This window comes from Vanellus vanellus (assembly GCF_965231255.1).
Source record: "Vanellus vanellus genome assembly, chromosome: 9".
NCBI classification, from domain to species: Eukaryota; Metazoa; Chordata; class Aves; order Charadriiformes; family Charadriidae; genus Vanellus; species Vanellus vanellus.
The window spans coordinates 2837856-2852389 of record NC_138914.1 but is presented as its reverse complement, the minus strand read 5'-3'; the positions used below and the strand labels follow the sequence as shown (position 1 = coordinate 2852389).

At 44.8% G+C, this 14534-nt stretch overlaps 1 long non-coding RNA gene across 1 annotated transcript in view; it reads left to right on the top strand.

Annotated features, from left to right (window-relative positions):
• The first annotated feature begins 5049 nt into the window (after positions 1-5049).
• LOC309675616 overlaps positions 5050-14534 on the top strand; it is a 40187-nt gene continuing 30702 nt past the window's right edge. The window contains exon 1 of the long non-coding RNA XR_014269511.1: positions 5050-5641. This is a non-coding gene — a long non-coding RNA (uncharacterized lncRNA). The remainder of the gene's footprint in view (positions 5642-14534) is intronic.

The window sequence follows — 14534 nt, the reverse complement described above, 5'->3', positions numbered from 1 at the left end:
TCTGTCAATGAGCCCTTCTGGATTTGCTTCTTTTTCCCTCCTATACCCATACCGCAGTGTTTCGCCTAATATGATGCAGAAAGGTGTGTGAGTGTTCTTTGGCCAGTTAGTCAGGGCAGGGTGATGGGGCTTCCTGGAGGATGTTCCTGGTCCTCCTGGTAAAGCTACAGAGGAAGTGGATGGAGGACCAGAAGGCGCAGATACTGCAGCTGTATTTGCACTAGTGTTTTACATTCAGTTCAGAAACACAGTGTATGACGTGAGCGATGGGATGCTGCATCGCAAACCGGCTCCAGGAGTCCCAAATCATAAGAAAGCTTTGACAGATTAGACTTAACTGCAGAGCAGGAAATTTGGGTGCTGCCCTGGACTGGCAGACCTGTCTCGGTCACTGGGGGTTTTCTCTCCTTGCTCTGAGACGCTTGGAATGCCTTATAACCCGTAACGCAAATAGCTGACTATGCTCTGATGTGTGGAACTCAAAGTTAATTAGAGAATATTCTTATAAATCACAGCTTTTCACCGAACTCTTAATCTCATGGCCCTGAGCCAGGAGGAAGGCCGATGCTTTGCAGGCACCTCCTGCCCTTGTGGGCTTGAATGTTATAAGAGCAACTCTGCTGGGCCCAGGGAGCCTAAAGCTTTTCTTGAGGATATCTTTCACAGGTCACCTCCCCTCCTGTACCAAACACGGCCCTGATGGGAACTGAAGGTCAGAAAATTGCAGTTTGCTCTTTCTGAGGAGTTGTACATAGAAATGCTGTAGGAGGGCTGCTGGAGAGGAAAAACTAGATTTAGAAAGGGAATAAGAACACTACAGATACAGCAGCAGCTCTGCCAGGTCAGTCCAAGGTCCAACTTCATCTGCGTGTGGAGTACCTACACCAGAGGTAATGGTGAAGGCATCAGGAAAAAATGGAAGATGCCTCACAGGGTGTTAGGAAATAAATAACCCATGATGCGAGTTTGCCATTAGCTCATCCACAACATGCGTCTCTTTCTTGTCTCTGTCCTAAATGTTGTCCAGTGAATTCAAGTCTACTGCAACTCAGCCTAAAAGTATGTTTTCATACAGAACCACTGAGGGGATAAATCTTTGGTTTTCCTTGAAGAGTTATTAATGTTGGTAATGAGGGTGGTGTGATAGCTCTGTTTCACACCAGTTGTGTGAACCTCTTTGAGGGATACAGGACTAAGGTTTCTCGTGGCATATGCTGTGATGACTTTGAGTGATGGCTCCCCATGCCAACGAGCTGTGTGTTGGCAATAACGTGTATTTCCAGCAGCTCCCTAGGACTTGCGCTCACTGCACTTCTCAGGCGTAATCCCAAATCTCTTTTAAACTTCCAGTGACTCTGGTGTGTTTAAGATTAGTGTGCAAGGACATAGGCCTAGCCTACAAGTGTGGTTTGGTTTTTTTTTTGTTTTTTTTTTTTTTTTTTTTTAAAGACCTTACTGTTCTGCATTAATAGTTGTTCACCTGTAACTGTGTTTTGGATTTAATGAACAGTTATGATGATAACCAGGTTCTCACCCTTTACAGAAAGGCAGCACTTCATAAATACTGAAACGTGCTCTTTTTACACCTGTGCTGGTTTCCTACAAACCTGGAAATGAAATTACGTGGCTGCTGTCTTAGGGCTGTAGCTATTGAATAGCTATTGCTAACAGATTCATCCGAAATACATAAACAAGGAAAGGAATTCCATATGGTCTGGAAAAACAAACACATACCACACAAATGCGGCACGGTGTTTCTGAAGAGGAGTAAAGAGTGTGTTTGCTCTTTTCTTCTGGCAGCGTGAAGACGCTGCCGCGGTACAATGAAAGCCCTACTGTCTTCAGCCTGCTGTCAGCTCCCTGGCCTGCCAGGGTTTGCTCCACCCCACCTCTACCTGCTGTGTGCTCGTGGCTCAGGTGCCCCGAGCATCTCTGGTGTGATATATACGGTGGATTATCATGAACGACGCCTTGCAAGGAGAGAACGGACGTGAACTCTGGTTTTGGGCCGCAAGAGTTCAGTTCCCAAGCAGGGCCGATATCTCAGTACCATCTAATGCGTCTAACAGTCCTGTTATCTCTGAACTTTTGCACAACGGTTGTAAAATCAACTGTTGTTTTGTTTTGCATGGATTTTTTTCCCCTTGGTCTCTCTGGAAGGATGGGTCAAACTGGGAAGACAGAAAACAAATGGGAAGCTATTGGAGGACAGGTAGAATATACAAATCTAAAAAAAAATAAATTGCTGATGTTCAGCTGCAACAGCCAGTGAGAGCTTCTTAGAGGATGATGTGAGACACGGGGTGAAAATAACTGCAGAGCCTTTTAGAATCGTCCTCTAAGATTTTTCTTAGTCAGCTGTGAGTGAGATCAGATTATCTTAAATCTTACATAAACCCTAAAATAAATTGATATAGCTCATGAATTCAAAATAGGTGTTTGGGACCAGTCCTTTTCATGAAGCTACTGGTGTAATCTAGTAGCAACGACGTGATTCTGAACTTTGCAGCAGCATTCCCATCGGCTTTAGCTGATGAGTTTGATTCCATTGTGGAAACTCTGGAAATGGCAAAAGTACAGGGTTTCCTGAAAGCATCAGAGCCACCCCCTCTTCATCCCCCCAAGAGATACAGGGAGATTAGAGAGACCCAGGAGAAGGGAAGGCCTTTCAGAGAAGAAGGTAGTAAAGGATATTTTTGGAGGGTAACTTAAAATGGAGCAAAAGGAAAGAGAACAAGATCCGCAGTGAGCGTTTTCAGCGTGGGAAGATTCACAGAGAAGAGTTTCTTTCTGTTGTTGTTCTTTTTTGTTTTTAATAACCCAGTGGAAAGTCCTCAGGAGAGCTGTGAAAAACTAGGTAGATACTTTGTAAAGAAAAATTGGTTGTTTCATTGCAGAACTGAAGGGAAACCAGCCAGTAAGAAATTCCTGGAGATGTGGTAGAGCAAAGGAAAAAGCCTTATGGGGAGAGGAGCACTAGTTGGTGGCTTGCCTCCAGCTGGGGGTTTCTGAGGATCTTTGGAGGTGGGAGAAGATATGGATATCCTGGTCTGAAGCTGTTACACGCCTCTTAAATTCTCATGGGAGCATGTCAGTGCTGAACATGTAGAGACCCAGAAGGGTGACCAGAAGTCACTGTTCTCTTCCCCTCCACCTCTTCTGTTAGTAGTCTGTTACAAAGGAGAGGCTGACCCGAGGCAGCAAAGAGTTAAAAACTACAACAAAATCTCTAGGCAGATTAAACATTAAATTATTCTGACACTCGTTATATTAAACAGTCAATTATTTACTAGTGGCACTAGAGAGCACACGAATTCTCTAGATCAGAACAAATGCAGTGATGCAGTCCAGGCTATTTTTAATAGTAAAGCTTTGGACACAGTGTGCCGAATCTGATGTATCTCATCACTGCGTGCATCATTTAAAGCTTTTATAAACAGCTCTGCTTTTTCAGGAGTCGGACGTTAGGCAAGCACTTGGGCAGCACCATGGAGGAGTGACGTAGCAGCGCGATAAACATTTGCAGAGATCCAAGTAGGGCCTTGAGATGGCTAATTGTTTGGGAAAACAGATTATGTGGGAAGGAGGGGTTGTTACGGGACTTGGAAGGCTGTATGGGCTGTGCCAGCAATGTGTAGGAAATAAATTCTCTCGAGCTTCCAGATTCCCAGGGTCCTCTCAAGGTCTGTGCCAATCAAAATAGGAGCAGGTTGCTGAAGAACCCTTTCAGCAAGGGGTAATGTATTTCTCGTGCTACTTGCAGCGATGTAGGAATGGCGGAGGAAACTCCTGCAAATGTCAGGAGGCAGCTGCACAAGGCAGGATGCCACTTCTTCCTCCCACCCGCGTGGGCTGCGCGGAGGCAGTCGAACTGCCGCGTGCGCTGACTCTTCCTCCCTCCCGCAAGAGTGCCGCCTTCAGATTGCGCGTGCAGGAGGCACTGCATGAAAATCTCCTCTGAGCTATAGAGGGAGTGATTTTTTTTTTTTTTTTTTTTTTTTTTTTTAATTTACAGCGTGTTCTGGTATAAGTTGTCCTGGTTTTTAAGTACCTCTTGTATAACAGAAGTACAGCTCAGAACTCGCCTCCTTGGAGGCACTGCATCGCCAACAGCTGCTTGTAGCATTATGGGTGCAGGAGGGGGTGTGGGTATCTGAGGGTGCGTGGTGGTGGTTTAGGTTCCTTATTTCTCATCTTGAACATGGCTTCTGGAGCTGACCTGCAATGCAATACAAAGATGAACCGTCCAGAACTAGCCCAGTTGATATGAGACCCCCGTATATGTACTGCAGTGACCTATATTTGGGGCAGCTACCTGGGGGATCCTTGGAGGAGAGGAGCCGGCAGGTCCCGTAGGAAGGCAGTGCATCAAAAGAGGGAAGAGCGTTTTGTATATGCCTGGGACACAACCACCTTGTGTTCCCCCCATTACCTCTGTGCGGGCTGCAAGCCCTTTGCAGCTGGGGTTGGCTTCTTGCTGGTTTGAGTACAGAGGTCAGCGTGGTGGACTCTTGTCTCTAACTGAAGTGGAGAGGCAAACTGAAATGTGAGAAACATCAGAAAACAGGCTATCTAGTTGACCTACAAAGTCATATTATTTAACAGCAGCAACAAGCACACTGACAAGCCGTTGGAAAAATGACACAAAATACGAAGCAGCAACTGTATGATTTAAACCCAAAAGGGCAATGCAGAATTGATGTTCGGAGTCTGTTCCCAAGTGCTTTTGTCATCTGTTAGAAGCAGTGTATACCTGCCCAACTGATGCAATTCCCATGGATGTCTTGGCAGTACTTGAGTTACATCCCACCCCAAGGGAGATGACCTTTGCTTCACTGGGGGGGGGGGGAAGTCCCTCTCGGGATTCATTGACCCTGTTCCAGTTTGACCATGTACTTTCTGATGGCTTGCTGAGGTCATATGTGTTGACTTACCCTATTCCTGCGTAATAAAAATTGGCAAATCTCTTTAGAGGGATCCTATGACTCTGCACTTACTGAGCAGCATCAGACTGCTGAGTTGTGCCTCTTGTTTCAACAGTTCACACAATGCTGTGACTTGTTTCCATAAGCTGGAGGAGAGAGAGACGCAAGGCGAAGAGGTCAAAATGGAACAGGGAGAAGGTGCTACCTCTCCCCATGAAAAGCCATCCTAAACAATTCATCTGGGATCAGAAAGGTCATGTTGTAGAGTAAATAAACGGAGACAGCATTGACAGCCATTCTTTCCTCCCAACACAAAGAAAGTAAGAGAACATGTGTTCTTGAAGCATGTGTCGGCAGCAGTAAGGGGAGTTTATAACTGTTGGCTAACAAAACGTAAAGTTCAAAACTATGGAGAGGGAATAAAACAAATAATGAAAATACAGAAAGAAATAATGAGGAAAAAAAAAAACCAACCAAGCTGCCGAAAGGAGGAAGAAAAGAGAGCTCAGGGAAGAAGGTGAAATAATAGTAAGAAGAATGATAAACCAAAATAATTTAAAAATAGAAATTGAAGAGTGATTGTACTTTTCCCATTAGATGCTCAGATTAAAATTAAAACCAAAGTGTTTGGAAATGAAGGTAGTAAATGAAGCCGGGAACTGGAATGCTACCATCAAAAGAAGGAAAGCTTTCAAAGAACCCTAGGACAGAGAGAGGTGAGAAAATTTCTTGCCTATACTGTTGGCAGCCTCTTTCTCTCTTCACCTCCATCTCATTCCTGCAGCATTGTGCCGCTCACTCAATCTGTCTGGAGCACTGATGATAATGGGGGGGGGGGGAGGAAGAGCTGAACTCCGGCCCTGCATATTAGCACAGAAATCAGCCCTTCTGAAATTTTCTTCATGTGGTTTTTTTGGTTTGTGTTTTTTTTTTTTTGTGTGTTTTTTTTTTTGTTTGTCTTTTTCCCAGCTGAAAGTTACAGACAACTTTCAATGGAAACAATTGAAATGTGATGTAGCTAAAACTTCTTTCACGCACTGGTCCCCAAATGGAGCACTAGGCAATGTCACAGTGGTGTGCTTCAATCTTTTTCTTTCAAATGACTTTTTAAAGCATATGTAGTGTGGAGAATACCTTAAAAAACTGTCAGAGTGGGAATGCTGTGCACCCTGTCGTGGCTTTGTTTTGATACAAGGAAATATGAGCTTGCCCTAAGAGAGTTCTGCTGGTGCCGCTGCTGCCCTTAGTGCTTGAAGTGGGCTTCTCCTCCGCTGACAGCTGCTGCTGCTGCTTCATGAGTCACACCAGCTCCATTGGCACAGGAACCATCGCAAAAATATTTCGAATATGGAGAATCAAATGGCTAATGTGGTTGGCTGAGAGCACCTGAGGATGTCAGCTACCTCTTATCCAGTAGCCTGATTTAGTTTTAGGAGCCATCCAAACACTTGCACCTCTTAAGGCTTTAAAAACTAAAAGCCTTTGCTATGGTGCTATGGAAAATGTGACAGTGTTTCGTAGGGATCTGGCTGAACGAGCGGTCCTCAGGGCTGAGATCACGGAGGGTATGGCAGCGGGGTCTGGCTGTGCTAACGCATGTGGGTGCTGCAGAGAAGCCACCGGAGCAGTCGGGCTGGTTCGGCGTCTAAGACACCGCCACCTCGGCATGGAAGTGCCGAATGAGAAAGGGGTCTCACAGCCTCCAGCAAAAGCAGCGTGAGGGGAGAGGAGTGATAGAGCAGTGAGGCAGAGAAGATAAAACACAGAAGGCTCCCAGGAAAAACAAGTGAGGTATTTTCTGTCTGGATATATGATGTGACAATCGGCAACAGCCCTTTTGAGAATGACTAAATCCAAATACTGACTGTGATAGAGGTTTTGGGATCCCTTTTCCCTTAAATAAAACTGTTGGTTCATTTTTTTTAATGAAACTATAATAGAGAGATTCGTTTGCCCTGTCTCTGGGATAACTAACTACTGATGTACTGTACCTGGGACACAGCAAAGGACTTGCACTTGGGAAGAAAGTGGCAAATGGGAGACAAACTTCAACAGAATCTAGGTCCGCTCAAAACCCAGAGCGCTCAGAAATTCAGCATGTCTCCCGCTTGCCTGTCCTCCCTGTTTTGATACGCATCCGCAGCTCGGTGTTCCCTGTCGATTTCATTTTGCCAAATACAAAAACTTTGGCATGGCAAAAATACCAGTGGTGCACCAGGACTCTTGAAAATGGATGGTTGGTTTTTGACAGGCTGTAAACTAAACTTGACTCTTTCTCCATATATCGCGCTCAGCTGCTGCTTCCCTTTCTGATCTAATCTACAATAGGTGGTTGTCAAATCCTGAATACTTCTCCACCTGGATCTCTCTGTGGTTTCTGTAAAAAGTCAGGCATTCTTACTGGAGAAACACAATCCGCACATAAATCTGGCATGCTGTTCGTTGCAGAAGGCTAAACCCTATATCATCCATCCCGTGACAAAGCCTGAGTGGTTGCAGCGATGTGCTGTCACAGATTGCATCTCCAGAATATAAGCACCACAAACTTTGCACTTTATGGCATAAACACTACAGCTGAAATGTGAAAATATTTCTGCAGACGCTGCAGTGTCACTGCAGTGAAAGAACAAGGCTGGGTTATTGATTCAGCCGAAATGCTTCTTGCAGAGCAAGCATCAAAGCAAGGCTGTTTTATCAGTTTACATACTTTAAACTCGGAGTTTATTTCTTGCGTAATCCTCCTCGAGGCGCTCTGGTGGCTGAGCAGAACCATTGCCAGAAGCCTCTGCTTCCTGCTCTGCAAATGTAATTTCTGCTCCCTTCCCTTCGTTTTGGGGCTGACTTCTGCGAATTCTCTGTATGTGCTGTTGCTGAGCCTGAGAGAGGGAGGGTGGTGGTTTGGTTTTTTTGTGGTGTGGTTTTTTTTTTTTTGTTTTGTTTTAGTTTTTTTTTTAAGAAGAAAACATGGATTTGGATTTTTAAAGGATTACTGACTTTAGGCAGCAATGGCTGGTTTGCACCTTTGAGATCAGTCTCATCTCGCTGTGACAGTACGCTGCAACAAGGGACAACTTTCTCCATGTGCAGAGGATCACGCTGGGGCCAAACACTACTGTGTCTTGCTTGACTGCAGGTCTGCTGCACTCCGCTTCAGCCATCTGTTCGTCAGTCCCCCTAGCTGTAAAATAGCCTGGGTAAAAATGATTAGCTGTGAGCGTTTTGAGACCCGTTGGTCTCTACCAGCCAGCTCTGACTTCAGACAGTGTGCTTTAATACGGGCCTCCTGCAGCTTGATATCCTTAGAGATCACTCTTATCCAGAGCGGAGCACAGAAACAGGAGATTAAGATGGGCATCTTCTAAAGATAACTTATACCTTGAAGCAATAGTGAGGACCATAAAAAGAAGGTCATTTACCGTACCTTTACATTGACTCTAGCTCAGGAAATCTTCCTTATATGAACTTCATGGGAGATGCATACCAAGACAAAGATGAAGCTGGTTTAGGATGCAGGTGAGGTGGACTCACTGCATTCAAGGGCGAAATATCTGCCTCAGGTGGGAAATCTGTTGCAGTTGCTAGCAGAGAAGGCGTTTTGCGTATGAAAGCTTTTCTCCTGTGTAAATATTCACAGGTCACTGAATAGCTGGATATTGCTGTTGTCTTGCTTACAGTAGAACCCAAGCAGTGTAGACTGAGCCGTATTTACAGAGATGTGTTTGAGCCCTGAGCAGCCTCCGTCTCCTGTGGTCTCCTACCCCCGTGCCCTGCTCCCAAGACCAGGCTGAGGTTCCATTGGATGTTTTGGTTTACACACAGTTAACGTAATGGCTCCCAGGAAATGATGCTGCCCAAGCTAAGAAATGGTCAGAGTAGCTGCTGTTACTTTTATTTCCTACTTTTGTTGAAGCTCCCCGAGTTTGGTTGCTGCAGGACTGGTCTGACATGAGGCCCCTCCGGCTCTGCAGACGATGCACCCAGCAGGCTGGAAGGGTGATCTTCATCCTCCTTCTTGGCCTGGGGGCTGTCTTCGCCTCTGCTGTTGTTCTTCTCCCCCGTATTGCCACCTGAATCATTTCTGTCCAAAATAAGGCTGCTAACATCTATTTTCTGTGTGCTGGGTAAGCCTGTGTAGCACTTTTGAGGACAGAGAACAAGCACAGCAATTCTTTTTTGGGACACTTTGTTCCTAAGCGCGAGAAGTTGTAAAATTGCTGATAACGAGCTAGTTCATTCATAGCTGATGCCAGAAATGATTGCCTTCTCTCAAGGCACCGTCTTCATGAAAAAGAGCTGAGGACTGAGAAAAGCACGGGGTTGTCAGTTCTGACTCTTTCAGTTACGGTGGATGCTTTTTTTGCCTTGAAGTCTGTTATCTTCAACCGTTTCCCTCAGCGGAGTAGGTAGTCTTGGTCCAGCCTGGGCTCTGCTCACTCTTTTTAGTAATTAACAATACTTCTCCAGTACCATTTCTCTGTTGTGGATTCTACCGACCAGATGCCAAAGGTTATTTTCTGAGCGGGTGTAAACAGTTGACATTTCAGCTCCTGTATTGTTACTGAGGCATTCTGAGAAATATTTTCTGAACGTATTTCCCGACATGGCAGTAATTCTATATTTACTTCTCGAGGTGCGAGAAGGTGTGTTAGTCCATAGAAGAAAACATCCCAAGACTGAAACATGATTCTTGGAGCTAAACGGACATACTGCTTTTATGAGTATAATTTAAATCAAACGAAGTTACGGGTGAGTGACAGTGTGTCTCATTTCAGCAAAACCTCGTTTTGTGCTTTTGCATTCAGCATAGAGAGACAAGGGTTCATTTTCTTGAAGAGCTCCCTATTTTGTGTACTTAACTTACTTGTGGAAAAACAAATGATCTAGAGGGGTGGATTTTGGTATTAATTCTGTTTTCCCATCTCTGGTCTCACCCGATATCTCTGGAACATCAGGAGATATGTCACGACTTCAGGGAGGATGGTTCATTGCTGTTTCTGGTTACAGTCACGTCTGGGAATCTAAACAGTATTACAGCACACGCTGGAGCAGGGATTACTTGCAACAAGGGCGCGTTGACCCAAACTTCTTTCTTTTGTTACCACTTCTGTTATTTTTGTGGGCATTTTTTAGGAGTGGCCTTGACTATAATATTGCTGGCAGTTCATTCCCACTGTGGTTTGTGGCCTCCCTCCTGAGACTCGCAGTGAGGGTCCTAATTAAACTGACTGGAAGACTTTGTGAAGGGGAGATGATGTGAGGAGGTGGGGTCAGGGTCTTCTTCCCAGGGTCTTGTGCCCTCTGCCCTCAGGGTATCAGCTAAGGTTGTGTGGAAGGGGGAAGCAAATTGCACAGTGTGTCACCCTGACTCTAAATGCTACTGATTCCCTATTCACCTGTATCTGTTGGGGGAGAGGGCTTGGGGGGATTTCAGGGCAAAATCACTTAGGGCCCTTGTTCTGGTGGCCTCCTTGCTTGCCTAGAAGGGCCCTGGTTAAGCTGCGAGACAAGTGCATCTCGTTGTGACTTTCCCATACAACTTCTCCCCTCTATTTTTCGAACGTCGGTTTTAGATCTATTAAGAGCTGCTCTTCAAGGCAGGGCAGATACCCAGAATGATGCTTTCTCAACCAGAGCCAAAAAAAAAAATAAATGTTTAGTCCTTCTATCCAGGCTGAGGTTCTTGCTGCCTCGGATGTGCTGATGCACCGGCCGTGTCTGCCTCACCGCCGTAGGATCGACAAGTGGCAGTGGAGTTGTAACGGCTACTTTGACTTGTGCCATCTTCATTTGGTAATCACGATTTATGTAAGTCTACCCAGGGTTGTGCTTAACGGGATACGATCTAGGAATGTAATATTTATATACCATAATATGTTGGTATCTTTGTTCCGATGTTTTTGCATTTAAGCTTGAGCTTTAGAATACCTCAGTTCTGAAACTAAAAATATCCGTGCCTCTTTGTGTTACTGAGGCTGAAGAATTCGAGGAGCGTCTTCAGTTTTAAATCTAAAATAAGTGGTAGCACTCGTCTTGGCTGCACCGAGGGGTCTGAAGCTGGGGACCGGTCTAGTCCTCTCCTTCCTGGTGTTTTGCAATAGAAGTAGAGGCAGAACAGCCAGCCACTGGGGAAGAAGAAAATCTGCTGTCACTCTAGCAAGCTCTGAGAGACTCTGGGTCCTCCTACAAGCTCTTACTGGGTCCCTGAAGTTGGTTTACACTTCTAGACAGACATCCAGCCGCATTGCAAGAAGGGGACCCTTGCCCTAAGGCTCTTTATCCTTAACAGTCCGCACAGATAAGGACTGCTTGCAGCCAGGGAACCTGTTTTTTTCAGAGTAATGAAGTAAAGCCAACAGGACTGGTGACGAGGGCTTGCCTTTCCTAGGCAGGATTCATCCCAGGAGAGCGTGGCGCGCAGTAGTCAACGGCTCTGACATTGCCGCAGCAGAATAACCATGAACCCGGGGTTCTTCCTGGCCTGTGAGTACTACGGAGATTTTTGGTAGCCTCCAGCAACGGCTTTTAGGTGGAGCCATTAGATATGGTGCAGGTAGTTTAATGGTAAAATGTTAGTAGCTTGTGTGCGTGCTGTACTCTGGTTGAGAAAGTGATGTGATCGTTATTAATGCACAGGGAGTTGAAGCCCTCCTAAACGTGCTTTGCATATGTTTTTAAAAGAATTAAATGGCAGGATTGGATTATCCCATAGAGAATATATATCTGCTCAGAAAACAAATCGGGTTGTAATATTACGTATACTGTAGATCTTATGTATGTTATTGTTGTGCCTCTGCGGTGATAAGCCTGTCCAGCTATGGGTAGCTTTATACATAAATCTCAGCACATATGCCTGTAGAGTCATACAATTCTGTTGTTGCACTTGCTGGGTAGTGCTGATATAAATTTAAGCAGGATTTGTCCACATAAAAAGAAAATGTGCCTGTATCTAATCAAATTCCACCTCGTTTTATACTCCTGTTCGACTCTAGTGATTTCAGCAAAGATATGACTGTACCATCAGGCTTTGGCTCTGCTGTGTGGGCTTGCAGGAGGTTTCAGCAAAGCAAGGCTTGCCACCACTCACTGCAGAATTTCTGTCACAGGGAAAAGTTGTTATATTCACACAGGGAAAGGCATTCAGTTAGAAGCTGCTTTTTTGTTTGCAGTGTTTTTCAAAGCAGCGTAGTTGACAGAATTAACTGTCCCACATTAATGGAATGTGAATGTGAAGCTGCTGAAAGCAGCTGAAGAACCAGGAGAGCTGGGAAATCTGCGCTCCGCTGGCTGCACTAACACCACCGAGAAACATCTGCACTGCCAGTCTCAGTTCTGCTGGTTACGCTTAATTATTTAAAGCAGAGGGAACACTTGAGTCCATTTTTTTTTTTTTTTTATTTTTTTTTTCCCCTCTGAGTAGATGCATTAACAATTTCCTGGTGATTTGTACAGATAAGGTAGTGATTCCAAGTGTGTTTCACGACACAAGGTGTGCTGCTGGAAGCTTTCAGATACTTAAGTGAAGAATGCAAAATGATCTTGCTATTTCATCAATCAGTGTAAAATGCTGCCTGTGATTACTTTTAATCTAGTTGTTAATCTCTTGAACTGCTTGAAAAAATGTTCCAAATGCAGTGTATTGGTGCATTAAAAATAAAGTACTGATCAGAGCAATGTAGTGCCAAAGTTGGTTTGCACGTTTGATGGCTACGGGAGAGATCAGGCTGGGGATAGTGCTGAACATTGAGAAAACTTTTGTTTGGTTGTTTTTGGTTTTTTTTCTTATTTCAAGAAACGAGCAAGCATGTAGCAAATGGTATCTTTTTCTGGTTATAACAACTCATATTTATAGACTTTGTGCAGTGGAAACTAAAACTATTTGTCATAGACTGCAATACACATGATGAGTAATGAAAAGCATACATTTCAAAGTAACACGATGTTCCATAGTCTTTTATGAAATGTATCCAACAAACTGCATACAGATGCGTATCATCCATTAGAGGGCAGGAGCCTCAGGGTTTTTAGTCCCAGGTTGGGCACTTACTTTCTTTTTGCTTGGAAGAAACCTTCTGACTTTTCCATTGAGTTATTGTCACTTTCTTCGCTGACACCAGTGTTGCGAAGACCACTTAGTGATAGTCTGTAAAGTTAATTAAGGATCAAAGATTCCACAAAAGACAGGTGCCAGGTACAGCTGGTTATACGTTGTGTATTTGAAAGACGTGCACTGGATAGGACTCTTCAGACAATAAACTGTCACACAACTTTTCGCACCCCCAAGAATGGCAGCTGGAGGTCAGTCTGCACTGCTCCAGAAAAGCACTGACCTGACCAGGATACAAATGCAACCCGCTTTGTGAAACATACGACAAGAAATACAGTTGTGGTTAGAAACGACAGCATAAAAATGAAAACTTTGCACTCCATAGCTCTGATCTTGTATTTAAGAAGAACGTGCTGTGGATTCTCTGATGTTGTGCTCTCCTGCTCTTCTTCAAGACAGCAGCCCTGTGTCAGCGTGCTCTAGTTGGTGGATGTGATCAGTAGTTATTGTCTGGAGTTTGGGATGGAGAAACCCTTAGGGCAGTTGCGTCCTCCCACTAAACACAAAGTACCACGCTCCTAACCTACTCCTCTGAAATCTCCCTTGTCCTCGGCTGGATCTCCAACAGCTGAACAAGCTCTTCATGCAGCGGTTGCCTATGTTTCAGCATTTTTTACATAGGTGTCAATGAAATGACGGGTCTAGTTGTTTTGAATGTCATGACAACGTTTTCTCTCATTTGTCTGCTTAGTTCAGAGCTTGATGACACCAAGAATTCAATGCCACGAATGAACTTTGCTCATCGGTTATAATAGTGTGCTGAATCTTAGACAATGAGGACATGCAGCATCCCTTGGATTTGTTGATCTAATCAAGCCTGTGATTTGTTTTTTTTTTTTTCTTTGTAAAACAAAACAGGTGAGGCTTTGTGTAACTGACTTTGGTAATTGAATGTTGGAGGGAGCATTACGGGCTGGAGTGTCCCCCTGAGGTGTCAATAAGAGAAAACACAACATTTATTTTGTACAGAAACTATGGTGAGAAATAACCATGGAAACAGTATCATTTGAGCCTGCCAGGTGGTGAAAACAGGCTCTTACCCCCCATTTTTCATTATCGCAGCACCTGTGTGGTGGGAGGAAAGCGGGGGACCAGGCAGCAGGACAACTGCGGAGCGTGAAGGAGTTCATCTCTGGGAAGCAAGGAAGTGCATTGCTGTTCCTTCTGCATCCAGGCTGTGGTCTGGGCCGTGCCCAGAGGATCATGGCCATTTTTCCAGCAGCAGGGAGAGGACGTGCGATTTGCGTGGCTCCAGGATGCTCAGTACTATCCAACCTTGAAAGGATGGCAAAACCTATGGGAGGAAGTGCTAAAGGGGAAAAGAAGCTCATTTAAATGTCCTGGCAATTATTAGATGAGCAAGAGAGACTCCATTCTTCATTTGTACAGTCCCACTAATAAAGCGTATTGTCAGGAAACTTGAGGATCTCCTAAGCCGTTCACTGGCAAAAGAGCTGTCGCCCCCCTCATTAGAGCAATGGAGTGAGAGCAGCACTCAATTACAG